This window comes from Papaver somniferum, chromosome 2 (genome assembly GCF_003573695.1).
Source record: "Papaver somniferum cultivar HN1 chromosome 2, ASM357369v1, whole genome shotgun sequence".
Taxonomy (NCBI): domain Eukaryota; kingdom Viridiplantae; phylum Streptophyta; class Magnoliopsida; order Ranunculales; family Papaveraceae; genus Papaver; species Papaver somniferum.
The window spans coordinates 55,706,460-55,734,280 of NC_039359.1; the positions used below are offsets into that span (position 1 = coordinate 55,706,460).

The following is a 27,821-nucleotide window of genomic DNA, read 5'->3' on the forward strand; positions in this document are numbered from 1 at the left end:
TCATGTGGTACATAGCTCCACGTAACATTAAGAATGTTAGCATTAATCTCATCATCCATAGGAGGTATCCATATTGGATTTTTCGATGCTTCTGTATAAGACGATGGAGTGGTGAATGTTGTCTCTACAAGTGGATATTTTTTTGCTATAAGACAAAGCTTGTTGACCGGTCTCTTGATACCATCTCTAGCTATAGTGATCATATGATGTTGTGTAGGTGGTCCAGATGGAGCCGGTGGAGCTGGTGGAGCTAATGGAGCCGGCTGTAACATAAATGGTTGTGTTGTTGCCGAAGTAGTTGTTTATGCAGAAGTGATTACTGCGGTAGATTCTGGTGCTGCTGTATTTAAAGTTGACTGCACATTATCCAAATTTGGAGACATAGGTGGTGACTGCAAATTATCCATACTAGGTGACATTGGTGGAGTATGTAGCATAGGAGAGGATAGTTGAAAACAATGTTCTCATGAGATGAATTAGAAAAAGTGGATGATGCAAATATTTTTGTGGATATGGATGGCTTGGAAATGGGTTTAGTGATAAATACTTGTTGCTTGGAAGCAAATGGGCGCGCCACTGTAACCAATGAATACACACGGTAGTGATCTAGGTTCAAGCTTATTAGAGACATATGGGAGAAGGCATGGGTAACACAGACATCCAAAGACATTTAGAAAGGAGCAGTCAGGTTTTTTGTTGTATAAGAGTTGGAGTGGAGATTTGGCCTCATGTTAAGATGCAGGTAGTATGTTAATAAGATAACATGCAGTTGAGAAAGCTTCTACCCAGTAGGATTTTGGCATGGAGGCATTAAAGAAGAGAGATAATTCTAACTCAGTGATATGTCTAATACGTCTTTGAGCAATGCCATTTTGTGCAGATGTGTGAGGACATGAAAATATATGTATAACACCAGAAATATTAAGGAAAGAAGTGAACTTCCTAAACTCTCCACCATTGTCTGATTGAAAGACCTTGAGTTTATGATTTGTTTGATTTTCTATCAGCTTTTTGAATTGAATAAATATAGGAAAAGGCATCTGATTTTCTAGCTAGTGGATAAATCCAAGTATAGCGTGTGTAAACATCTATAAGAAGCAGATAATATCTAGACCATCTTTTGAAACATGCGGTGAAACCCATAAATCAGCAACAATTAAACTCAATGGTTCATCAATAATTATACTACTAGTAGGAAATGGAAGTTTATGACTCTTGCTCATATGAAAAGAGTGACAATAATCAAAATTCTTATTTGAAACAGGAAGGGAGATATTTTTAATCATCTTAAAAACAGTGCGAAGCATTGGGTAACCCAATCTTTGATACCGTAGAGGGATTGTATTGGCTAGTAGAGCAACTGGTATTGTATGTCGAATCTCTCGAACAACATCAAAGACATAGAGCCTATTCTTAAATCTGCCTTGCAACAGGGTTGTCCCCGACTGGATTTCCTTCACAACAAAAGAAGTTGCATAGAATTCAAAGAAAACTTTATTATCTTTGCAGAATTTAGAGACTGAAAGTAAGTTGGTCTTTATTTGAGGAACATGGAGGACATTGTTTAAATGAAAAGATCTGCTATTATGAGTAAATGAGGCATTACCAATATTTTCGATATGGAGAGCCTCACCATTTCCTACACGCACTTGTTCAGTGCCATCATACTCATGCCGAACGTTGAGATTGTTGAGATTTACAGTTAGGTGATGAGTTGCACCTGTATCATTCACCCAGTTGTTATTAGAAGGACCACCAGGGAGAGCCAAGTATGCAGCTGGTTGTTTATTGTTGTCCACTTTGTTACGAAACCAACAGATTCGAGCATCATGATTCTTGCGTTTGCAGATCTCACAAGGACCTTCACCTTGATACATGTTTCTAGGCTGACAGTTGGATTGATTTTGTGGAAGATTTTTTGAGTATCTCCTTTGGTCTTGTTTCTCAAATAGTCTGGAGTTTGATGAGGCAGCAACATTGGCTAGAGGTTGTTGCAAAACGGCTAACTGTTGTTCAAGACAGAGATCAAATGAAAGCAGATGAGCTTGAAAAGAATCCATGTAGATCTTGTCGACAATGCTTAAGGATGTGACAATAGATTCATAAGCCTGATCTAGTCCAGCTAGAATTGATTCCTGCATATCCTCTTCAGAGAGGGGTTTTCCAGATGCTGCAATTGCATCAAAAAGTTGCTTAGTTTTCGAGAAATAATTTTGCATTGAGCTATTACCTTTGCGAAGACTGTGTAGTTGTCTTTTCAGGTTCATTTGATGAGCTTTGGTTTTTGGTGCATATCTCCTTTGAAGAGCTTCCTATACTTCTTGTGATGTTGAGAGACCTGAAACTCGACCTAGTACACCTTCAGATAAAGAGAAAAGGATCCATCCTAAGAGTATTTGATCTTGTTCCTCATTCTTTGCATTAGCAGGATTAGGAGTTGGTTGCGCACCTTCTTCAGTAGCAGGTATGGTTTTTGCGGGTTTTGCCATTGCACCATAAACAAAACCTTGTAGTTTGTAACCTTTGAGAAGAGGTTTAAACTGTGTCACCCATAGGAGATAGTTGTTGTCATTGAGTTTGACACTGATCAGATGATTTATGTGTATTTGATGAAGTGTTGAAGTATCATCCATAGTGAAAGAAGAGAAGCGTGAGTTTTGGATCTTTTGACTCGATGCCAAGACAGAACACGATAGTTTGGTGAAATGTTCCACAGTTGATATTGTGGATTCTCATTCAATATATAGACCCATATACGGCTATTATTACAGAAGATATTACAAGTTTTGTATACCAAAAATACATGATTGACATACATTAGAATGTCGACATAATTTGGCAGCTATATATTGGAAGGATACAGCTGTAGTTACGATTTTGAATGAGTGAGAATAGATGTATCCTTAACAAAGTAAGGATCTAAAGTTCAAACCTAAAATTGCATTACAAATCCACAAAGATTTGGTCTACCTTTAGTGCTATTGATTTTAAATAGAACATGCATCAAGCATTGGTTTAAATATGGGCCTAGTGATAAGATGGATAAGTAATGATTTTCTTTGAGGTCTTAAGTTGTTTATGTTTTCTTATTTCGAAATAAAATAAAACAAATTATGGATACATGAGATTGAAAGAAAAACACCAACAATGCATGAACAAAAATCACTTAGGGAAAAATAAACTAGGACACGAAAAGAATATCGAAAACCACTAGAGCGAAAATCGAACGGGAAAAAAGAAGAAATATGTTTTGAAGCATATCAAAATGTTTTGAGGCATACATTTGTCTAAGTTCGGCTGAAAAGTTATCAGCCGAACCTAGGCAAAAAAAAAAATAGATTGTTAGCCGAACCTTGAGTATGCCTCAAAACATTTTGGTCTTTCTCAAAATAGGTTTCAAAAAGAACCTACGTAATACATGAAAAGAATATGGAAAACATCTAGAGTACTCCCTTCGTACCTATTATATAGACGGAATTTTCATTTTTCCTTGTACCACTATATAGGCGGAGTCCAAATTTCAAAACGACATTTTACTTATATTACCACTATTTATTTGCTTGGGAATCATCGCAATTGAGTATATGTATCTAACATTGGGAATATAATTAAGGGTAAAACAAGAAAAAACATAGAAATGTATAAAATCAAAAAAGTTTCTTAATCTAAGAGAATTGGTCCCTCCGCCTATATATGTGGTACGGAGGGAGTATTTGCCAAGTGAGTCCTAATAAATTCCACGAAGATATACGCACACATCTTGAGAAATTAATTTCCGACTTAAGCAAGTCGAAAAATCAGAAATTAATTTGAAATTACAATTAAATAATAATTTAAAATCACTAAAAATATAAAAGTCTATTTTTTATGATTTTTTTCTACTTTTAACTTCTGAAATAAAATTGGGCTTCTGAAATGAAAAAACCTATTGACGACAAGTCAACGTTTTTACTTTTATAGCTCATTCTAAAGTTGCATTGCTAAACAAACAGTGGACATTTCAACTTTAATAAGCCCGAAAAGTAACTTCTAACGGAGTATCCAAACTTCCAAACAGGATATGAAAACCTAACCTATTGACCGGGTGTCTTAGAACCAGTGTAGTCAATCTTGGCTAGGGGTGCACATACCCTACCCATACCCGCCAACCCTACCCTACCCGCCAGTTTTCTAACCGTATCCTACCCTATCCACTATTTGGCGGGTAGGGTGGCGGGTAAAGATTTTCTTAACCGCTAGTAAACGGGTAGGGTGGCGGGTATAGGTCATATCCTACCCACCCTACCTAGGGGTGCACATACCCTACTCATACCCGCCAACCCTACCCTACCCGCCAGTATTTTAACCGTATCCTACCCTATCCATTATTTGGCGGGTAGGGTGGCGGGTAAAAATTTCCTTAACCGCCAGTAAACGGGTAGGGTGGCGGGTATAGGCCATATCCTACTCACCCTACCCGTTGTGCAGCCCTAATCTTGGCCGAGATGGTCAAGATTCCGCCAGAAATAGGTAGTTGAATTTCGCCGGAAATTGCTAAAATTCTTGGTTAAATTTCAGTTGACTCCACCGTAATTGGATTTTCTACTAACTTGAAGGAAGACTTGCTTCTCATTTTAGAAATTTATGGTATTTCATTATATATATACACACAATTATGTGTAAAAAATGTTTGACATACATGCATACCATAAGTATAAAACCTGAAAACTCAATTTCCATAATTACTCCAAGATTTCATCAAAAATCTCCCCGACATAAAGTTGTTCCAGTGTCTCGGTCCCCACAGAGACTGACCGAAACACGGAATTCGACTACGTACATTGCATGGAACATATTTCATGGCGCCCCAAGCAAAATAAATATCCTGTTTCATTCCACTCGTGTTCATCACAAATTTGATCAAGAAAAAACCCTAGAGATTGCGGCAAAGGAAAACTTACAAAATTCCCTGACTCCAACTACTAAAAACCCTAACTTTTTCATTATATACTCATTGATTTTCAAGTAATATATTTTCTTCGTGCGATCTTTATTTCTGTCTTTTCCAGTAAGGGTTCTGTCTGTGATCAGTTATCAAGGTTTTGTTCAGTTTTGATTAAGCGCCGATGAAGATGAAGACACCTAGAGAAGAAGATTATTTTGCTTACATAAAAGCTGTTCAAAAAACACCAAAATACAATGAATTCCTTCAAGTGATGAAAGAATACAACTCCTTGCCAACTTACGACACCACCAATGTGGAGTTCGTAACTACAAGGATCAAGGAAAGCTTTAGAGATCATTCAAACCTTATTCATGGATTTAACGTGATATTCTTGCCTGAAGAATATGCAATTGAAGAAAGATGATCGCGTATTATCGAAATCAACAAAAAGGGTTGAAGCAGAAGACTCCAATAAGAAGATGTCTTTATATGGAGGTGATTATCATCGAAACTACAAATTCTTTGAGAAAGTCATGAGGAAGGAGAAGTTTACAAACCCTGATGACTGCAGGAAATACTTGAAGTGTCTTTATCTTTATAGCAAAAAGAGAATTTCAGAAGGTGAATTGAAAGATATGGTTGGTGGTTTGCGGCAATATGGATGTGTCGCGTTTCCGAGAACAGCGAATGATGATAAAGTGCAGCAAGAACCCCAAAAGGATGAAAGGGAGATAGGTTCTGAGTCTCCAGCTTCAAGTTCTGAGTCTCCATCTTCAAAAAGAAAGAAATTTGAGGAAACCATGATTGACCGTCTCATGAACTGCGAAAAAGATAACCCAAGTTATCAGCCTTCGACTGAAAGAATTTCAGCTAGCGGAAGGACGGAACTTGGAGTTGCAGTACTGAATGATTCTTGGGTGTCTACAGAGAGTACTAGCACAGGTGGTGATACATACCATTTCAAGAAAAATGCTTATGAAAAGAACCTGTTTAGAAGCGAAGATGACAGATGCGAACGAGATAGGCAATTTGAGTTGGTCAAAGGTACCGAGGAATTGTTACAGAAGATTGTGGATAACGCAATCAACCCAGAAAGTATACGTCTCGAGCATCACTTCAAAGTGCTACAGCTTGGGTGCATAAAATGCCTGTACAATGAATCTTGGCAGGATGTGGTGGATGCATTGCGGAAGGATGCAAAATCTGTATTGCATGGTATATTAACTCAGTTGCAGGAAAAACTAAAGGAGGTTACAAGTCGTCTCTCAATAACCAGTTATTTAAAGAACTTTAGAAAATCTCTGGATTATGGCAACTCCTCCAGTGGCGAGCAGCAGGAAACAACCAGTTCGAGTTCTAAAGACGACGCCTCTACTTTTTGTCCAAATGTTTTAGTTGAGCGAACAACATAGGCTTGTTAATATGTTCTAATTCCTCATTATATTGTGAAATTTATGGTGAAATTTATAACCAAATTCAGATTCTTTTGAATTTCTAGTTTTACCTGACAATCTATGTCTTCTTTTTTCCAAGCTCAAGTTGTAAAACTTCAAAAGTTGAAAGAGGTACCTGAATTTGACAGTCATGAAACATGAGCCTCAAGAACGATGCAGGAGCAGTAGCATCAGTCGCCAAAATGGGTGCAAGTGTATCCTTGACTAAGGCTTCAACATTTGGACATGAAGTCTTGTAGTGTCCATAAGAGAGATGATGAGCTTCATTAACAGACACTACTAGTACCACTATCATTACCATCATAACAGATCGCAGAAGCCGCCACATTTTTGAACAAATTCGCTCCTGTCATAGTTGTCTTGAGTAGATATGAACTTCGCAAATCCTCGACTATGAAGAGAGCTGAGCGGTGGTTGAGGGAGAGATTCTCTTATGAACAGATTAAAGGTATTGGCATGTTGAAGGATGAACCTAGAGTTACAGGAAGCAAGAGTTTGTACAGACTGACGCACAGTTCATAAAAGGTTAATTCACAAGTAACCTGAAATACAGGTGTTGATGAATTTTGTCTATTGACAGTTTTTCAGTGTCAGACCACAGTGGTTTCAACTATGTAACATTTAATTGCCTCACCAAGTACATAAAAACTACTTCAGACATATGGAACTATGAGAATCAAATAAATGTTTTTAAGCACCAATTTAGTCTGTAGAGAGTAGTCCTTTTGTTCTGGGCTGGACTTTCTGCCATCTTCTCTGTTGAGCCGGCACCTCCTACATCCACACCTCAATCAACCACAGGTCTGCTGTCAAGAGCTTCTCTTACTTCAATAGCTCAGGACATAGCTCTTGGCGAGCACTTCTACTGTTCTGCGAAGGAAAGCAGTCCATGTATACCAATGTGATTTACCATCTGTCTCCAACGTTTAAGAGTTATATCTCCAGGCCTGCAACCAACACATCAAACAGAATTAGAAGAGATAAGTTCTTCAAAAATGGTTAAGTTTTCCCATGAGTAATGTGGACTTTTCAAACAAGGTATTGACTTTCAATTTGAAAGGTGAAATTTAGCTATTTATTAGAATAACAGTTTTTTTTTTTATTTGTTTTCATGTTTTACAAAAGTAAAACAATTTATAAGCTATACCAACATTAAAAAATGGTTTCAAGAAATCATACGAATTGAACATAAAACAAAGTATCCAATAAAGTGCTTGAGGCATCAGCTTCAGTCGACTCGCTTACCTATGCTCCAGAAGATTATCCCAGTCAACATCTTCAACACAGCAAGCATCCAGCCTAAGAAGTCTGCAATTCCAGTAATTTGATATTTGGATTACACTTATATGAGCTTCAATCATAAGAGACAGTTGCTAAATTAAGTTTTTGTTTACAAAAAAAAAATGATGGATTCAACAACACTTTTTTATGCAGCATTTTTTTTTTGTTTCCTACTCCCTCCATTTCAAAAAATTAGGCTTGAAACGGGGGTAATAGTATTTTGAAATGATAGGAACAGATTTCCTTTTTTTCCTCTTAAGATAAGATGTTTTTCATCATATGACAGGTTACACAATAAGATTAGAAAATAGATGCCATGAAACCAGACATTACTATTTTACTGCAACAAAATTAGATAGCCAAAGACAAGTTCCTTACTCATCCAGCAACCAATAATCGTCTACGTCGGCCCATTTTTCTTCTTTCACCATGGATGATGATAATTGTTTATACCTGAAATGGAGAATGATTCAATCATCAAGAAACGAGAGACGATTCACAAATCAAATTACCGAGTACTATGGGGTTAAACTACACATAAATCTGCATTAACCATCCTTAAAAGCAAAGCTTACTGGTCAAGGAGTTCGAATACATTGCAGACCCACCAGGAAATAAAATACTTCAGCGTTTAAACTTCTAGTTTTATTAATTTCAGGAAGTGGAAAGTGATTCACATTTACACGATCTATATACTTTGGCCAAACTCACTGAAAAATCTGAAGCTCATGCTATGTTAAAGATTCTGATAAATGTCCAAACTGATGAAAGGAGAGAGTAAGATAGCATATAAAATATGAATAGCTTGTGTACAAAGGCTCCCAAGAGTGACTTGATCTCTAATACTGAGATGCTGCCTGGTGGGGATGTGGATGATATGAATCCTGCATCTAAGTTATCTTAGATTCCTTTCTCTTAGACTATGCTTCAATACTGAATGGTCATCTTCAACTTTGAATCAAAACATCGGTAATGAAAGCAGTTCACAAAAACGATGACCATCTTCGAGAAGTTACGGTATAAAACAACGAATTCAAAGTTGAATTAATAACATTGTTAAAACGTACCATTTGGTACAGCAATCCATATCTGTCCGGGTAGCTAAACTCTTACTAATTGCTTGCCAACCGATATTGTCACGTATCTGCGCAAAGACTTGAGAAACTTAAAAATAGATAATATGTACCTTCGCTAAAACTTGAAAATTAGATGAATTGCCACTCAATTACTACTTAAGCTTTCCAACTCATCTCATACTAACCATGCCATGCTTTAATTTCTTTTCCTCGCACACATGCATTCGCAAATCCATGTTTACTAAATTAAACAAGGACTGATACTCCTCTTGAGTCCACTTACCTGTTTCGATGGAAAAAAAACGCAATCATTATCTAAGTTATTTCTTAATGGCTGAAGTTTCAATTTCCAACTAAACAACTGCATGTTAAAAAATCAATCAGAAACAAAAGCTAATCCACTTGAAACTAACAAACTCAACCTTCATCCCTTAAAAATGGAGTGACTGCATACTGCTCGTGTTCACAGTAAATAGACCTCAGGAAAGAAGAGGCAACTCATACAAATTTTTTACTTGAAACTGAGCTGTGAACAGAAATATACACTGATATATGTTTCATAACTCAAAGTTCGATGACACAAACGTTCTCGCTTTATGGTTATCAAGGTAGACATAATACAATCTAATTATATTTTTCTAATTAGAATTCAAGATAAGCAAGCCGACAACAGAAAAGAAAATATGGAAAAAGAGAAAGCAGTTTACCCTTTCTAAGACCCGTACGATATATCCGACGCCATATCCTTAACATGATATCGATTCTTTCCAAGGACTTCGGCCATCGTTTTCCAGTCTGGTCCATGCTTTTCATAATACCTAAAGTTTAAGATTGTGGCATATGCTTAGAATGTACCAAAAAAATCCGAAGTAGAGAACAAAACTTATATTCACTCAAGCATACTGCACGTGTAGAAAGCAACAAACGCCAACATTACGAAACATACTTTAAGACAAACGCTTTTTCATCCTCAGTCCACTTCCGTGATTCATCCCTCGTAAACAAAGTATGTGCTCTCTGACTACTGCTTCGGTAGGCCTATACGGTATGGAAGCGCCTGAAAGTTTCAAATACCTCTTCAAATTATATAATTTCTGTGGAACAGGCAATGGAAAGTGCATCGTTAAACATGCTTTTCTGATGAATCATCGACTCATCAGACCATTTGAACCTATTATATATTCAATGGAAGCAAAGAATTGAATATGAGAATAATTAAAAGAATGCCATCTGTGTATGCTGTTACATATATATGGAAAGAGTACACTCACCTATTTCCTTCCAACATCCTCTTACATTTCGATGTTTCCCCGAGTGCAGAACCATATCCACGCCGTCCTCACCCAATTCATGTATCTAAGAACATCAGTGGATTATGGCTATTAGTGTGGTGCTCTACCATCAATAAGAAATTAGAATTAGAAGTAATGAACATGGGAATCTGGTGTCTAGATGCTGGGTATTGGAGGTGGCAAACATGATATTCTGGGGGCCACAGTCATGCTAACCTGGTGTATTTCTCTACCACGAGCCCCCAGGATGTGTTATCAATGAGAACATAACTTCTAGCAAATCCTCTAAACCAAGTTGCATTCTCCGTACCATGATTTATTGAAAATCTCAAACAATACAATAAGAGATATTAACGATGAGTGATACATAAAGTCTAAGTTATTATTTCCTGAGGTCCATGTATCCATTGCGAAATTTATGATACTTAGATCATGCCATTTGTTGTTAACTTGGATATTAAATAAGAAAAATAGAGAAGAGAGCTCATACGAACCATTTAACTAAGCAATGTATACATGTGTCACTTGTCTAAGTTGTCTTACAGAACAGCATGTTCATTTAAAATAAATACTAGAATTTCCACTGAAAGCATAAATACCAAGCGTATATTCAATGAAAAACAAATTAAAATGACCGATAAACAAAAGAGTTTGACAAATGAAAAAGACAATCATCACAGTTGTCACTTTTTATATATGTACGGGTTAATATTATTGATGATGTGGCACTCTTTGTAGGATATATACGAGCACAGCTCAATCTTAGCCGAGCAAATATTTAAGAAGAGCGAATCGTATCTAGTAGGTAAGAAATGTTCTTAATAATTTTCATTAAAAAAATCTTGGAACTACAGTTTCTTCTGCTCTAGTCCATCGTCTTCCATAAGGGCATACTTGTAAAAAAATACTTAAACATACCCCTTCTTTCCATGCCTTAATAATTGTGCAAACTACAAATGGCTCAACTAATTTGGGATGAAGGGAGTATTCATCACCATATGTAATGGTGAAAACGCATGAATATGTGAGGTACATGTTCCACTTTTGTTGTATGTGTCACCCCATGTGCTAGTAAGAAAATATGTGTTCGACGTGCATCACCATGGGAGCAAAACAAGGGTACACAGAACCCTGAAAGAATTTTTACTCTAATAAATTATGACAAGACAAAACACTGCCTAGCAAAGTACAAATTTTAGTAGATATTAATTCTATTTATACCATAAATATACCTTTATATACTTATGAACGGCATCTCTGAGTATCTGATCTTCTTCCTTTGTGAACCTCTTACCTCGAACCAGCTCCATTCCTGGTTTTCCTCCACATCATCTTGGTCCTCCCTCGTAAACAAAGTATGTGCTCTCTGACATACTGCGTTCACATGCCTATACGGTAAGGCAGCCCCTGAAAGTTTCAAATACCTTTTCAAATTACATAATTGCTGCGGAACAACGGAAAGTGCATCATTAATTCATACTGAATACAAACATGCTTTTCTTGTCACAAAAAACTCAGAAAATGGAATCATCCACTCATCACATCATTTGAACCTATTATATATTCAATGGAAGCAAAGAATGCAATATGAGAATAATTAAAAGAATGCCATCTGTGTATGCTGTTACATATATATGGAAAGAGTACACTCACCTATTTCCTTCCAACATCCTCTTATATTTGGATGTTTCTCGGAGTGCAGAATCATATCCAAGCCGTCCTCACCCAATTCATGTATCTAAGAACATCAACGGAATATGACTATTAATGTGGTGCTCTACCATCAATAAAAAATTAGGATTAGAAGTAATGAACATGGGAATCTGGTGTCTAGATGCTGGATATTGGAGGTGGCAAACATTATATTCTGGGGGCCACAGTCATGCTTCCCTGGTGTGTTTCTCTACCAGGGACCCCTAAAACATGTTACCAAATGAAAAAATTACTTCTAGCAAATCCACTAAACTAAGTTGCATCCTACATACCACAATGAAAATCTATAGAATAGAAGATATTTATAATAGGTGATACATAAACCCTAAGATATTTCCTAAGGTCCATGAATCCTTTGCCAAATTTATGATACTTAAGAGCACGCCATTTGTTACTAACTGGAATATTAACTAAGAAAATCAGAGAAGAAAACTCCTATAAACCATTTAACCAAGCAATGTAATACATGTGTCATTTGTCTTATAAAACAGCATGCTCATTTAAAATAAATACTAGAATATTCACTGATAGCATGATAACCAAGCGTATTCAATGAAAAACAAATTGAAACAATATTGTGATCAAAATAGTCGGTCAGAGAAAATAAACATGGCATTTCAGGCATGAAGGTATGCTTACGACAAAAACCAATTCCTCTAAAGTAGTTTAATGTTCATAACCGTATGTGATTGTGAAAGTGCATGAATATGGGATGTATGTGTTCGTCACAATGAGTACTGGTAAGGCAATGTGTCTCGACGTGCATTATGACAGGCACACAGAACATTGAATGAGTTTCTACTCTAGTAAATTATGGCAAGACCACACACTGCCTAGCAAAGTACAAATTTTAGTAGATATTAATTCTATTTATACCATAAACATACCTCCATATACCTGTGAACAGCATCTTTGATTATTTGATCTTCTTCCCTCGTAAACCGCTTACATTGAACCAACTCAGTTCTTGTGTCTTCCTCCTGATCATCTTGGTCATCAGCTGCAGGGAAGACTTCTACATGATTAGAAAATTTTACTCTTTTGGATGATTTTTTGGTACCCGAGTTCCTCAAATGCTCATTTGTGCTTCCGAGATTGTTTTGTGTTTCAACATCTCCAATATTTGCATCCGATTTGGTCCCTTTCTTTTTCTTCTTCTTCTTCTTCCCCTCTCCTAAATCTACATCTAGCCCTTCCTCTTCTCTGTTTCTCTTCTTAGAAGAACGAGAACCAGATTCAGCCTCACCGTCAGACTTCTCAATGCAGCTTTCTCCATAATCACCTCCATTTTCATTCTTTCTTTTATTTTTTTTACCCTTCCCCTTCTTCACATGCTCATTATTTTCCTCACCGCTCACATCAATGTGATCCTTCCCTTCAGAAGCCGCTTCATCAGTTGCAGATTCTACATCATTGCACTCCTTAACCCTTTCCTTGTGTTTCTTCTTTTTGCGTTTACCACATTCTTCTCTCCCACTATCAGACCCACCTTCTTTCTCCTCAGACCCCTTCTCACCTCCCACATCTGTGGGTACTTCTGAGGTACTTAAAGCCTCTATCTCCTTGTTTCTCTCGTGCTTCTTCTTCTTTTTCTTCTCTGTAGGTACTTCTGGGGTACTTAAAGACTCTTTTTCCTCACTTTTCCTGTGCTTCTTCTTCTTATTCTTCTCCTCTGTAGGTACTTCTGAAGAGCTCAAAGCCTCTATTTCCTTGTTTCTCTTGTGCTTCTTCTTCTTCTCCTCTGTAGGTACTTCTGAGGCACTTAAAGCCTCTATGTCCTTGTTTCTTTTGTGCTTCTTCTTTTCGCTCTTTCGCAGTACATTCTCTTCATCCATCCCTACCACTTCCATTCCAAAAGTAATCAAGATTTAATAATCTACTCAAAATAGATAAACCTGCCAGCAAAAAAAACAAAGAAAAATTCTCAATGAAATTCAACATTAATTTTGGAAAAAAAAAAACTATAAAATCTGCCATTTTCCGTGTCTTAGTAGTTCAGTGAAATCGCCCAAATTTAAAAACTTAATTTAGACCCACAATTTCTGTTCACTGGTTGAATCAAGAGCTAAATATTAATCAAATATTCAGATTACTTAGATTGTTTACCCTAAATTCTATTTATCACTGCAAACATCAAATAAGAAAAAGATAAATTAAGGGTTTACTGAAAAAAGAAGAAGAATATTACGAACCTCAATGAAGACGATAACAGGTGAAATTGGGGATAAAAATTTATCTGATAGGATTGATATGATTTCTATCTTCTTCTTCTTCAACTACAACTTTCAATTTCAGAATGTTTTATTTAGGGTTTATGTTAAAGAAAATTGCGAAAACTGAAGAAGTGAAAAGAATAAGCGGATTTTATGAGGCTAGCCCTTAAATTTTTTGCTCTTGTAGAAACTGACACCTGTACAAACATTTTACCAGACTGGGCCTGGGTAACCCGAACCCCAGATCCATCTGAGTGTAGTGAATAAAAAACTGATTACTTTATTATTTATTTTTTGGATCGGTAAAGAATTTGTTGTTGGCGTTTAGGTACAAAGTGGTGCCGCAAGGGCATGGTGATGGTGGTGGAAGCTTTCCACACAAAAACTGCTCATACCATGTATTACGAGGGTTAGGTCAAGATTCTTCCAGGCCATTCAATTCAGTGATAGATTTTGGGTAACCAGGGAAATGCCCTTCTTCCATATAGTATGAAATTACATACATGCAAGTTCGGGGAGTAGGGTGCCTCAAGTACAAAACTATTTTTTCCTGATATTGGAACTAAGAGAACCAAAAAAAAAAAAGAATTATGATTTTGATCATAGTGAAATTTTATTAGGCATACTGAATAAAGACAAAAAAGGATGTGAAATAACAAAATCAGAAATCCCCTTAACCAAATCTTTTTTTAATGGAAAATCTACCCTTTACGTATTAGTATTAGTAATCTGGATTAGTGATTAAAATTTTTGTTTAGTGATTAAGATAATTTTCAAAATTATAGATGAAAAAATTTGGGGAGAAAAATAATCAAAGTTTTTATTGAGAAGGAGAGAATGAGAAAGTGAAAACATTTTTATTCTTGATTCAATGGAGGATGAGGAGGGTCATTCTTCGTCTAAAAAAACTTGGAAAATACATATCAACTACAACAATGATCCAGAAATGGCTGATTTCTTAGATTGTGAGAATCATTTTACACAAACTCAAACTCAAACTCAAGATGATGATTTTTATGACCCAAATCCATATGATGAATACATAGATGAGGAACCCAATGCTTCTAACACACATGTACACTTCTATTTTATGTTTAATCTCACTTTTGTAGCTTGAAATCATCAAAATTTTGTATTTTTCATCATGTTTCGGCGAACCAGGACTATGTTCGGCTTAAAAATATAAGCCGAACCCACTAAATTGATGAACAGTTCGGCTAGCTGAGTTTGTTAACGTTATACGACGAACCTTCATTTTCCAACTTCCAACCTATTTGCAAGATCCTAGTTCGGCTTATATTAAAGTCTAATAACAAGACGAACTTATTCCTGAGAGTTAGGTTCGGTTCTCACTCTAAATATCGTATCAGCCGAACTATATATTTTTCCAAGTTCGGCTCATATTCAAAAAATCACATCAGCCGAACATGATACTGATTTTCCATGAAACACTTAAATTCATACACGTTTAGGGTTTAGGCTTTTTATTACATATGTTTTCTATTGTGCAGCCTTTCCATATGATGAACCAAACAAAAAAAGTGGAAATTACTAAAAGTGTTAAGAAAGTAAAGTCTAATGATGGAGAATACCAGGTTACATATTAAACTCATTAAATTCAATTATATCTTATCTTCAACCTCAAGATAATGAAAAGAAAAACACAACGCAAAAAGAATGAGGTCATTCCGACATCGGACGAAAAAGTTATGGCCAAAACAAGATCGAAAAACTTGAGTGTGCAAAGAGAAGGTTCGGCTGATAACTCAACAACACGAGCTAGCCGAACCTAGAGCCTGCAAATCAATATTTTCGAAGTGTTTACAGAGAGAGGTTCGGCTTGAAAGTGATCTAATCGAGTCATCCGAACCCGACAACCACCTGGGGTAAATTTCACTTCTCAAGTTCGGCCGGGAAGGTTTGCAAGGTATTAGCCGAACCTGACACTGTTCTGGGACGTATTAAATACACATTTTGGGGTTCGACTAAAAATTGACATTTACGGTTTAGCCGAACTGTTCATAGACACTTTCAGGGTGAAATTTCAAGAACAGTTCGACTCAAAACTCAACTCAATTATCAGCCGAACCCGCTACTGTAATCGTCAAAAACCCTAAGTTTTTAGAAATTTAACCCATTCAATCCATGAAAAACAACAAATAAAAGATTGGGTTCGTAAGGAATACGTTCTTATCCTCATTTCAGTATTTGGAGCTTCAAATGGTTGAATTTCTGATTCAATTTCCAGTTCAATTATAGTTTTTACACCTTCATCTTCAATTGGTTCTTCTTCTTTAATTCATGAATTGGAAGAGGATTTAGAACATCTGACGTTTGCTTTTTCTTTGTACGATCCATTATATAGTTTAATTTAACCGATGATCGAATTTTCACGAATCGATAATTAATTACAGTGTTGAAAAAAAAAATCTGAGAGAAAAGGAAGATGGTTTAGCTGGAGGAAGAAGAAAAGATGTTTAGGATAGTTTATTTTTTTATTTTGGGTTCAAGGGTATATAGGTAATTGAACTACCCAATAGACATTCCTTATAAGGTCACCTAGGATGGGAAAACTATTTTGTATGCCTTGAAAGTTTTTGGTATGCCTAAAATCGTGGTTCAAAAAAAACATATGTACAAGCAATTTTGTTCTGGGATTGACCTTCCTGCCATCCTCGCTGTTGAGCCCACAACTCCCACAGGCCACATCCAGTGATCCACACATCAATCAACCACAGGTCTGCTCTCAAGAACTTCTCTGACTTCAAGTAGCTCAGGGCAATAGCGTTTGGCGAGCACTTCTACTTGTCCTGCAAAGGATTGCAGTCCATGGATACCAATGTGATTTACCATCTGCCTCCAGCGTTTCAGAGTAATATCTCCAGGCCTGCAACCAACAAAAACACAGGATCAGAAGAGATAACTTCTTCATAAATGGTGTGGATTTTTCAAACAAGGCATCGACTTTCAATTTGAAGGGTGAAATGAAGCTATTTATTAGAATACCAGAATATTCTTGTTATTTGTGTTCATTTTTAAAAGTCGGAACACTTTACCAACAGGTCCAGCATAAAAAATGGTTATGGTTTCAAGAAATCATACAAATTGAATATGAAACGAAGTATCACAATAAAGTGCTCGACGCATCAGCTTCAGTTACGTTGCGTACCTATGCCCAAGAAGATTATCCCAGTCAACATCTTCAATGCAGCAAGCATCCAGCCTAAAAAGTCTGCAATTCCAGTAATAAGATTGGACTTATCTGCGATACATTCTTTCGAATCAGTTGCTAAGCTTAAGTTTTGCCAGCCACATTATCACTGCCCATAAAAAGGTAGGAGCTGATTTTCAGTTCTTCCACTTAAAAAATGTGTTGCCCATTGTATGACAGGATACATATTTAGTTTAAGAAACAGATACCATGAATTCATATATTACTATTTTACTGCAACCACATTAGAAAGTCAAAGACAAGTTCCTTACTCATCCAGCAATCGATAATCGTCTGTGTCGGCCCATTTACCTTCCTTTACCATAGATGATGACAATTGGTCATACCTGACAAGGAGAATAACATTAAGAAACAAGAGATGATTCACAAATCAGAGTTCGAGTATTATGAAGTTAAATGTTTACTGGTCAAGCAGTTGTAATCCATTGCAGCCCCACCCAGTAATAAAACAATTCCGCATTTAATGTTCAAGTTTTTTTAATTTTAGGAAGTGGAAAGTGATTCCAGGTTTACATGATCTATCTGTTACGTAAAATCTAAAACGGTTTTGATAAATGTCCAAACTGATGAAAGGAGACATTAAGATAGCATAGAAGAAAATGTGAACAGCTCATGTTATCTTAATTTCCTAAGTTTTACATTTCAATTCATTGAGCTCTTATAGTGAATTCTTCATGATTGAGACTGTTTCCATCCTGAATGGTGATCCTCAACTTCTAGTGCGACCAGCTCATAAACAATGATATGACCATCTTCCAGAAGTTACAGTATGAAATATTGAAATCAAAGACGAGACAATAATATTGTTAAAAAGTACCATTTATTACGGCATCATTTCTGTTCGAGTAGCCAAACGATCACTAATCGCTTTCCAACTGATATTGTCACGTATCTGTGCAAAAAAGTTAAGAAACTTAAGAACAGAGAACATGTACCTTTGTCAAAACTTGAAAATTAGATCAATGGCAATTCAATTACTACTTCAGCTTTCTAACTCATCTCATACTAACCATGCCATGCTTCGATTTCTTTTCCTCACACACACGACATTTGCAAATCCTTGTTTACTAAATGAAACAAAGACTGATACTCCGTCTGAGTCCACTTACCTGTTTTGGTTGAAAGAGAAAAAAGGCGATCATTATATGATTATTCCTTAAATACTAAGTTTCAAACCGACAAGAAAATCACAAAACTAGACATAGAAGCTTATAATTCATAAATTAAAACAAGCTAAATATAGAAACATGGATTGATTGACATAAACATACAATAAGTGGAAAAAGCAACAAACAGCAAACATTATGAAACGTACTTCAAGATAATTGCTTTCTCATCCTCAGTCCAATTACGTGACTCTCCCCTCTCAAACTAAGTATGTGCTCTCTCATATACTGCTCCCTGAGGCCTATACGGTAAGGCAGCCCCTGAAAGTTTCAACTCCCTCTGTAAATTATACAATTTTCTGCCGAATAGGCAATGCAAAGTGTACATCATTGACTGGGTAATACACACCTATTTCCTTCCAACATGTTCTTACATTTCGATGTTTCCTGCAATTCAGAATCATATCCAAGCCTTCCTCACCCAATTCATGTGCCTAAGAACATTCACAGATTATGGCTATTAACATGGTGCTCTACCATCAATAAGAAATCTGTAACATATAGCAAGGGATGAAAGCATGCCAGCGTCTTAGCGCATGTTGTAGATGACAACTAAGAAAAAGGCAAAATTATCATGTGCTGCATTTAATTCTATGATTTACAAGCGCCTCCTTAAGGAGGGGAAGACTATGTGGAAAAGCATAGAGATTCTGGTGTCTAGAATCTCTAGATGCTGCATATATATAGGAGGAGGGATTGGCAAAGTTGATATTCTGTGGGCCACAGTCATGCTTCCCGAGCGTGTTTCTCTACGACAAGCCCCTAGAACGTGTTACCAATGAGAACATAACTTCTAACAAATCCTCCAACTCTATATGCATCACTACATACCAAGATTCATTGAAAATCTCATACAAAAGAATAAGAGATAATAGCAATAGGTGATGCATAAACCGTAAGATATCAATCTTCCAACTCCAAGGTTTCTTTTTATCTAAGGTCCACGAATCCTTCGCCAAATATGATACATCAGAGCACGCCCTTTGTTATTAACTTGAATATTAACTATGAAAAATGGAGAAGAACTAGAATTTTCACTGATAGCATGATTACCATTTAACCAAGCATATTCGGTGTAAAACAAATTACAACAACATTATGATCAAAATAGTTGGTCAGACAAAATAAACATGACATTTCCATATAGTAGTTTAAGACAAAAAGCACTTCTTCTATAGTAGTTTAATGTTCATGGCCATATGTGATTGTGAAAGTTCATGAATAAGAGAGGTACATGTTCCATGTTTGTTTTGTGTGTGTCACAAAGAGTGCTACACAGGAAACATGTGCTCAATGTGCATCACCACTGGTCAACAACAAGGGCACACGGAACTTTGAAAGAATTTCCACTCTAATATATTATGAGAAGACCACATAGTGCCTGGCAAAGTACAAAATTTTAATAAGAGACTAATTCTATTTATATCATAAGCATACCTCTATATAGTTGTGAACAGCATCTTTGATTATTTGATCTTCTTGCCTCGTGAACCTCTTACCTTGAACCAACTTATTAACTGGGTTTTCCTGCCGATCATCTTGGTCATCAGATGAAGGAAAGACTTCTACATGACTAGCAAATTTTACTCTTTTGGATGAATTTTCGGAATCCGAGTTCCTCAAATGCTCAATCGTGCTTCCAAAATTGTTTTCTGTTTCAACATCTCCAATATTCGTTTTTGTATCTTCAATAATCCCTCTCCTATAGCTACATCCAGCACTGCCTCCTCTCTGTTCCTCTTCTTAGAAGAACGAGAACCAGATTGAGCCTCACCGCCAGACTTCTCAATGCAGCTTTCTCCAGAATCACCTCCATTTTCATTCTTTCTTTTATTCTTTTTACCCTTCCCCGTCTTCGCATGCTCATTATTTTCCTCGCCAGTCACATCAACGTGACCTTTCCCTTTAGAAGCCGCTTGATCAGTTGCACATTCTACATCACTGCACTCGGTAACCCTTTTTCCTTGTCTCTGTTCTTTTTGTGCTTACCACTTTCTTCACTCACATTATCAGACACACCTTCTTTCTCCCCAGATTCGTTGACTTTTTTCGCCCCTCCCACATCATTAGATACCTCTGAGGAACTTAAAGCCTCTCTCTCCTTGCTTTTCTTGTGCTTCTTCTCTTTGGGTACTTCGGAAGAGCTCAATGCCTCCTCCTTGTTTCTCCTGTGCTTCTTCTCCATCTCTGTAGGTACTTCTAAAGAGCTCAAAGCCTCTTTTTCCTTGTTTCTCTTGTGCTTCTTCTTTTCGCTCTTTTGCAGTATAATCTCTTCATCCATTCCAAGAGGACCAAATACTTAATAATGTAATAATAATGTAATTGAGCTTGAGACGATTTCTATCGTCCTCTTCTTCTTTGTTGGGATTTCAATTCAAGAGTTTTTCTGTCTGGGTTTATGTTAAGAACATTGAGAAATGACGGAATGAAATGGACCTTATAAGGTAGCCCTTAACATTTTCCTTAGCCGAGTGCTCATTTCTATGATTGCCAAAAGGTCAATAGCATGTCATAGGGACCAAGCTAGCACCCGGGCCGGCAGCCATTTTGGAAAAAAAGGTCTTTGCGTTTTCCCCTGGGTGCTGATTTCTCCGTCTTTTTCTGATCGGTAAAAAGAATTTGGTGCTAATGAGTTTCGAACTCATTGCTTACTACAAATACTGCTAGTCATTCATATTGATGTTGTGGTAATACATTTTACTTACTAATAACTACTCCCTCTGTTTCTGGAAAAGAGTTATCATCACGTTTCCAATTTGGCTTTTTTTTTTCTCCTAGAAACGGAGGTAGTACTAGATCGATTTTTTTTTAATTAATTGGGTGTTTCTTTACATACATAAATAATCTAGAGTATAACATACTTGCCATTCCAAACGCAGATGTGGAACCGAGTTTATGAAATTTATATACCATAACTCCACAGGCTCGCTCAGGTCCATTTGAGCCATTTGAACAGATTTTCAGTATCCAGGGCAATTCCCCTCTTCCATACAGCTTCTATTACTTACCTAGGGAGGGTGCCTGCAGTACAAGTGTTGATGAATTTTGTCCATTGACAGTTTTTCAGTGTTGGGCCATAATTGTCCCAACTATGATCATTTCATTGCCTCACCAGTCACCAAGTACATAACTACTTCAGAACTTGGATCCAAATATACATTTTTAAGCACCAATTTAGTGCTTGACCTTCTTGCCAACCTCTCTGTCGATCCCGCAGCTCCCACAAGTACACCTCAATCAACCACGGGTCTGCTGTCAAGAGCTTCTCTGATTTCAAGTAGTTCAGGGCAATACCGTTTGGCATGTACTTCTACTTGGTCTGCGAAGGATTGTAGTGCATGCGTCCCAATGTGATTTACCATCTGTCTCCAACGTTTCAGAGTAATGTCTCCAGACCTGCAACCAGCACAACAAACAGATTACAAGAGTTAAGTTCTTCGTAAATGGTTAGGTTTTCATGTGAAGTGTGAATTTTCCAAACAAGGTGTCGGCTTTCAATTTGAAAGGTGAAATGCAGCTATTATATAGAATATCACTCTACAAACAGGTCCAACATAAAAAATGGTTTCAAGAAATCATACAAAATGAATATGAAATGAAGTATCACAATAGAGTGCTTGACGCATCAGCTTCAGTTGAGTTGCTTACCTATGCTCAAGAAGATTATTCCAGTCAACATCTTCAACACAGTAAGCATCCAGCCTAAGAAGTCTGCAATTGTATTTACCAGTACTAATTTGATTAGACTTATTTGACCTACATTCATTTGAATCAGTTGCTAAATTATCAGTCAGTATTATTTCAATGAAGTGTGAAGGATTGAAAGTAAGCCCCAATCAAGCACCTGAAATGAGTGGACAAAGTCCGAAATGTAACTTAAAACATTATTTATTATTAGACCAAATGGGACTAGCTAATAGACTGCATCCTATTTAAAACTTCATTGTTTTCTAAGGAATAAACAAATGAAGTACCAGAATATGGTAAGCAAATACGACGTTGGTCATCAGTTGAGTTTCTATTCATCAAAATTATATCTTCTTCAATTTAATTCAAGAACACCTTTATGAAACATTTACAAAAGAAAGATGGATTTCTTTGGCCAAGTATTTGGCTAAAAGAAAAACTGAATATATTCTAGAATTGGACTAAGTGAAATCATTACGGTGATTACTGAGCAGGAACTAAACATAACCACTCAGAGCTCTTGGCAGATTTCAATGGACATATCTCTTTCAAATAAAGTTCGGAGTCAATAATTATGAAATTAGTGCAAGTAAGCCACCATAATACCTACTCATACTTCAGGATAAACAACAATTACAGGAGTAAGTTACCAATTACCCATGTACGTCGAGTACCCTTTTATCCTTCAAGTCTATAAGCGCGGTGCGCACATAAGATCACTCGACCAAAGTATATTCATTTTTAGGAACACTTTTCCTTTTTTCCTCTTAAAATTATGTATTTATCTTCATATGACAGGTTACACATTCAGATTAGAAAATAAATATCATGAAACCATACATTACTATTTTCTGCAACTAAATTCAAAAGCCAAAGACAAGTTCCTTACTCATCCAGCAATCGATAATCGTCCGTGTCTGCCCATTTACCTTCTTTCACCATAGATGATGTTAATTGCTCATACCTGAAAAGGAGAATGATTTAACCATCAGGACAAGAGAGACGATTCACAAATCAGATTATTAAGTACCATGCAGCTCAAACAAAATTCAAGAACCCTTAAGATAAACTACAGGTAACTCTGCATTAACCATCATGACAACCAAAGCCTACTGGTGAAACAGTCCGAATCCATTGCAACCCCACCCCGTATTAAAACAATTCGGCATTTAAGGATCTAGTTTTTGAATTTCAGGAAGTGGAAAGTGATTCTATATACTTTGGTGGGAACTCTCTATAAAATTTGAAGATTTATGAGAGCTCATGTTATGTAAAAATATTCTGATAAATGTCCAAACTGATGAAATAAGATAGTAAGATAGCATAGAATATTGAATAGTTTGTGTAGAAAGGCTCCCAAGAATGATGACCAGTTCACAAACAATGATGACCAGCTTCTAGAAGTTACAGAATGAAACAATGAATTCAAAGTTGATACATAACATTGTTAAGACGTACCATTTCTTACAGCAATGCATACTAGTCTGAGTAGCCAAGCGGTTACCAATCGCTGTCCAACTGATAGTCATGTATTTACCCAGAAATGTTAAGAAACTTAAGAATAGAGAACATGTACCTTTGTTAAAACTTGAGAATTAAATGAATGGCCACTCAATTACTACTTAAGCTTTCAACCTCTCATATTAAAAAAAAAAAAAATTAAAATTACCACTTAAGCTTTACAACTCATTTCATACTAACCATGCCATACTTTGACGCCTTTTCCTCAAACACACGCATTCGCATATCCTTGTTTACTAAATGAAACAAAGACTGATACTCCGTCTGACTCCAGTTACCTGTTTCAGTTGAAAGAGAAAAAGTCATTATTTAAGTCAATTCTTAGTTGCTAGAGTTTCAATTTTCACCAAAAAAGGAAGTATATGGACCTCAACTCAGGAAAGAAGAGTCAACTCATACAATTTTTTACTTGAAACTGAGCTATGAACAGAAATATACCCTGATCTGTATTTCATAAACTCAAAACTCAATCACACATGTGTTCTTATTTTATGGCCATCAAGGTACACAAAATATAATCTAATAAAAAAATTATAGAAGTATAAGACAGGTAAGCTGGTAAAAGAAAAGAATAAGGAAAAAACAAAAGCAATTCACCCTTTTTAAGATCCACGGGAGATATCCGACGCCACGTATCCTTCACATGATGTCGATTTTTTCCAAGGACCTGAGCCATGCTTTTCTAATCTGGTCCATGCTTTTCATAAAACCTAGAGTTTAAGATTGTGGCATATGCTTAGAATGTACCAAAAGAATCTCACATAGAGAAAGAACTTATAAATCATTTAGGACAAACGAGATACTGAATATTGTACGTATAGAAAGTAACAAAATCCAACATTATGAAACATACTTTAAGATAAATGCTTTCTCATCCTCAGTCCATTTACGTGACTCTGCCCTCTCATACAAAGTATGTGCTCTATGATATACTGCTTCATAAGGTCTATACGGTAAGGCAGCCCCTGAAAATTTCAAATACGTCTTTAACTTTTATAATTTGTGTGCATCATTAACTCATAGTGAACACAAAAAGTATGTTCTCTATGATATACATGCTTTTTTTAATCACAAGCTCAGAAAGTGGAATCATCTGCTCATCACACCTTTTGAACTCTAATGGAGGCAACGAAGGCAATATGAGTATAATTAGAAAAACACCACCAGTGCATGCGGTTACTTAACCAGGAACATAAATATGGAAAGAGTACACTCACCTATTTCCTTCCAACAATTTCTTACATTTGGATATTTTTTGCAGTGAAGAACCATATCCAAGCCTTCCACACCCAATTTATGCGCCTAAGAACATTAATGAATTATGGCTATTAATGTGGTACTCAACTGCCATCAGTAAGAAATATGTAACATAAAGCAAGGGATGAATGCAATGCCAGTGAATTGTTCTTCGTGTGTGTCGCAGTTGACAACTTAGGGAAGGGAAACATTATCAAGTGTTGCACTCACGTCTGCTATTTAACGGGTGTCTCTTCAAGAATGAACATGGAAATCTGGTTCGTAGATGCTGGATATTGGAGGTGGCAAAAATGATATTCTGGTGGTCACAGTCATGCTTCCCTGGTGTGTTTCTCTACCATGATCATCTAGAGCATGTTACCAATGAGAACATAACTTCTAGCAAATCCTCTAAGCAAAGTTGCACCATACATACCAGGATACATTGCAGATCTTAAACAATAGGTGATGCATAAACCATTAGATATTTTAACCCAAACTTCATAGGTTTCTTATTTCCTAAGGTCCATGAATCCTTCGCCAAATATGATACTCCAGAGCATGCCATGTGTTATTAACTTAAATATTATATAAGAAAATTGGATATGGAAACTAGAATTTTCACTGATAGCATCATTATCATTTAACCAAGAAATGTATACATGTGTCACTTGTCTTATAGAAACAGCATGTTCATTTAAAATAAATACTAGAATTTTGACTAATAGCATGATTACCAGGCGTATTCGATAAAAAAAAAAATTTAGCTTGGTCAGACAAATTAACATGACATTTCCAGGCATGAAGCTACACTTAAGACAAAAAAGAACTTCCGCTACAGTAGTTTAATGTGCATGACCATATGTAATTGTGAAAGTGCATAAACAGGAGAGGTACATGTTCCACTTTTGGTGTGTGTGTGTGTCAAAATGAGTGCTACTAAGGCAAATATGTGTTCGACGTGCATCACCAACTCTGAAAGAATCTTCACTCTCATATATTATGACAAGAACAGACACTGACTAGCAAAGTACATATGTTTCTAAGAGACTAATTCTACTTTTATCATAAGCATACCTCTATATACTTGTCAACAGCATCTTTGATTATTTGATCTTCTTTCCCTGTGAACCTCTTACCTTGAACCAACTTATTTCCTGGGTTTTCCTCCCAATCATCTTGGTCATCAGATAAAGGGAAGACTTCTACATGACTAGCAAATTTTACTCTTTTGGATGATTTTTTGGCATCCGAGTTCCACAGTTGCTCATTCGTGCTTCGAAAATTGTTTTCTGTTTCAACATCTCCAACATTCGCTTTCATATTTTCAACATTTGCATCCATTTTGGTCTTTTTCTTTTTCTTTTTTTTCTCCTCTCCTATCGCCACATCTAGCACTTCCTCCTCTCTGTTCCTCTTCTTAGAAGAACGAGAACCAGATTCAGCCTCACCACCAGATTTCTCAATGCAGCTTTCTCCAGAATCACCTCCATTTGCACTCTCTCTTTTAGTTTTTTTACCCTTCCCATTCTTCCCATTCTCATAATTTTCCTCACCACCCACATCAATGCGATCCTTCCCTTTAGAAGCCGCTTGAGCAGTTGCACATTCTACATCACTGCACTCCATAACCTTTTCCTTGCCTTTATTATTTTTGCGTTTACCACTTTCTTCTCTCCCATTATCAGGAAAACCTTCTTTGTCCCTAGACCCCTTGACTTTTTCCTCACCTCCCACACCTATAGGTACTTCTGAGGAACTCAAAGCCTCTTTTTCCTTGCTTTTCCTGTGCTTCTTCTTCTCTGTCGGTACTTCAGAGGTACTTAGAATCTCTTTCTCCTTGTTTTTGTTGTGCTTCTTCTTCTTCTCTGTAGGTACTTCTGAAGAACAGACAGCCTCTTTCTCCTTGCTTTTCTTGTGCTTCTTCTTCTCTGTAGGTACTTCTGAGGAACTTAAAGCCTCCTTTTCCTTGCTTTTCTTGTGCTTCTTCTCTTTAGGTACTTCAGAAGAGCTCAAAGCCTCTTTTTCCTTGTTTTTCTGGCGCTTCTTCTTCTTCTCTTTAGGTACCTCGGAAGAGCTCAAAGCCTCTTTCTCCTCGCTTTTCTTGTGCTTCTTCTCTTTGGGTACTTCGGAAGAGCTCAAAGCCTCTTTCTCCTTGTTTCTCTTATGCTTCTTCTTTTCGCTCTTATGCAGTATAACCTCTTCATCCATTCCAGGAGGAACCAAAGACTTAATCTGTAACCAAAATCCAAAAGAGATAAACCTGCCAACAAAAAAAAGAAATCTCGGTGAAACAACGAACTCAAATGAAACACAACGCCAACACTCACTGTGTAGCAAAACAAAACAAAACACACACATTCAAATGTATAAAAGAAAAACTTAAAAAATATCATTGCATCAAACGCATTTTAACCTCAAGCAAAACTCAAGATATAATAGACGACATTAAGCAATTACACTCACAAATCAGAAGACATGCACAGATATTACAAAAGCAAGCAAAATGTCGCAAATGCAAGTGAAAGCAATTAGCATAACACCAAATAAATCCACAAACACAAAGCCTGCACTCATGGTATTTTTGCTTAGCCTTGTTCTATAAATTTTTCTGCAGTTTCTACTTGAATTTGGGTAAAATTCATAAAAATATGCCATTTATGCTTTATTAGTAGTAATTCAGTGAAATCGCCCAAAATTCAAAAACTTAAATTAAACCCACAGTTTCTCTGCAATAGATGAATCAATTAACATCAAGTATTCAGATTACTTAGATTGTTTACCCTAAACTCTATTTATCACTGCAAGTATCAAATGAGAAAAAGATAAATTAGGGATTTACAGAAAAAAGAAGAAGAATACGAACCTCAATGAAGAAGATAATAGGCACAATTAGAGATACAATCGGGTGATAACGATTGAGATGGTTTCTATCTTCTTCTTTGTTGGGATTTGAGTGTTTTATCTGGTCTAGGGTTTATGTTAACAACATTGAGAATCTGAAGGAGCAAAAAGAAGAAAGGGCT

At 36.5% G+C, this 27,821-nt stretch overlaps 1 long non-coding RNA gene and 2 pseudogenes across 1 annotated transcript; all 3 read right to left on the reverse strand.

Annotated features, from left to right (window-relative positions):
* Nucleotides 1-7,240: 7,240 nt before the first annotated feature.
* Nucleotides 7,241-14,087, reverse strand: LOC113351078 (annotated as a pseudogene).
* Nucleotides 14,088-16,779: 2,692 nt separating this feature from the next.
* Nucleotides 16,780-17,467, reverse strand: LOC113353322. The gene is made up of 3 exons (XR_003361207.1): nt 17,437-17,467; nt 17,123-17,185; nt 16,780-16,840 (listed from the first exon to the last, which is right to left on the reverse strand). It is a non-coding gene; the product is annotated as an uncharacterized LOC113353322 (long non-coding RNA).
* A 3,532-nt stretch (nt 17,468-20,999) lies between these two features.
* On the reverse strand, nt 21,000-27,793 carry LOC113347708 (annotated as a pseudogene).
* Nucleotides 27,794-27,821: the final 28 nt, after the last annotated feature.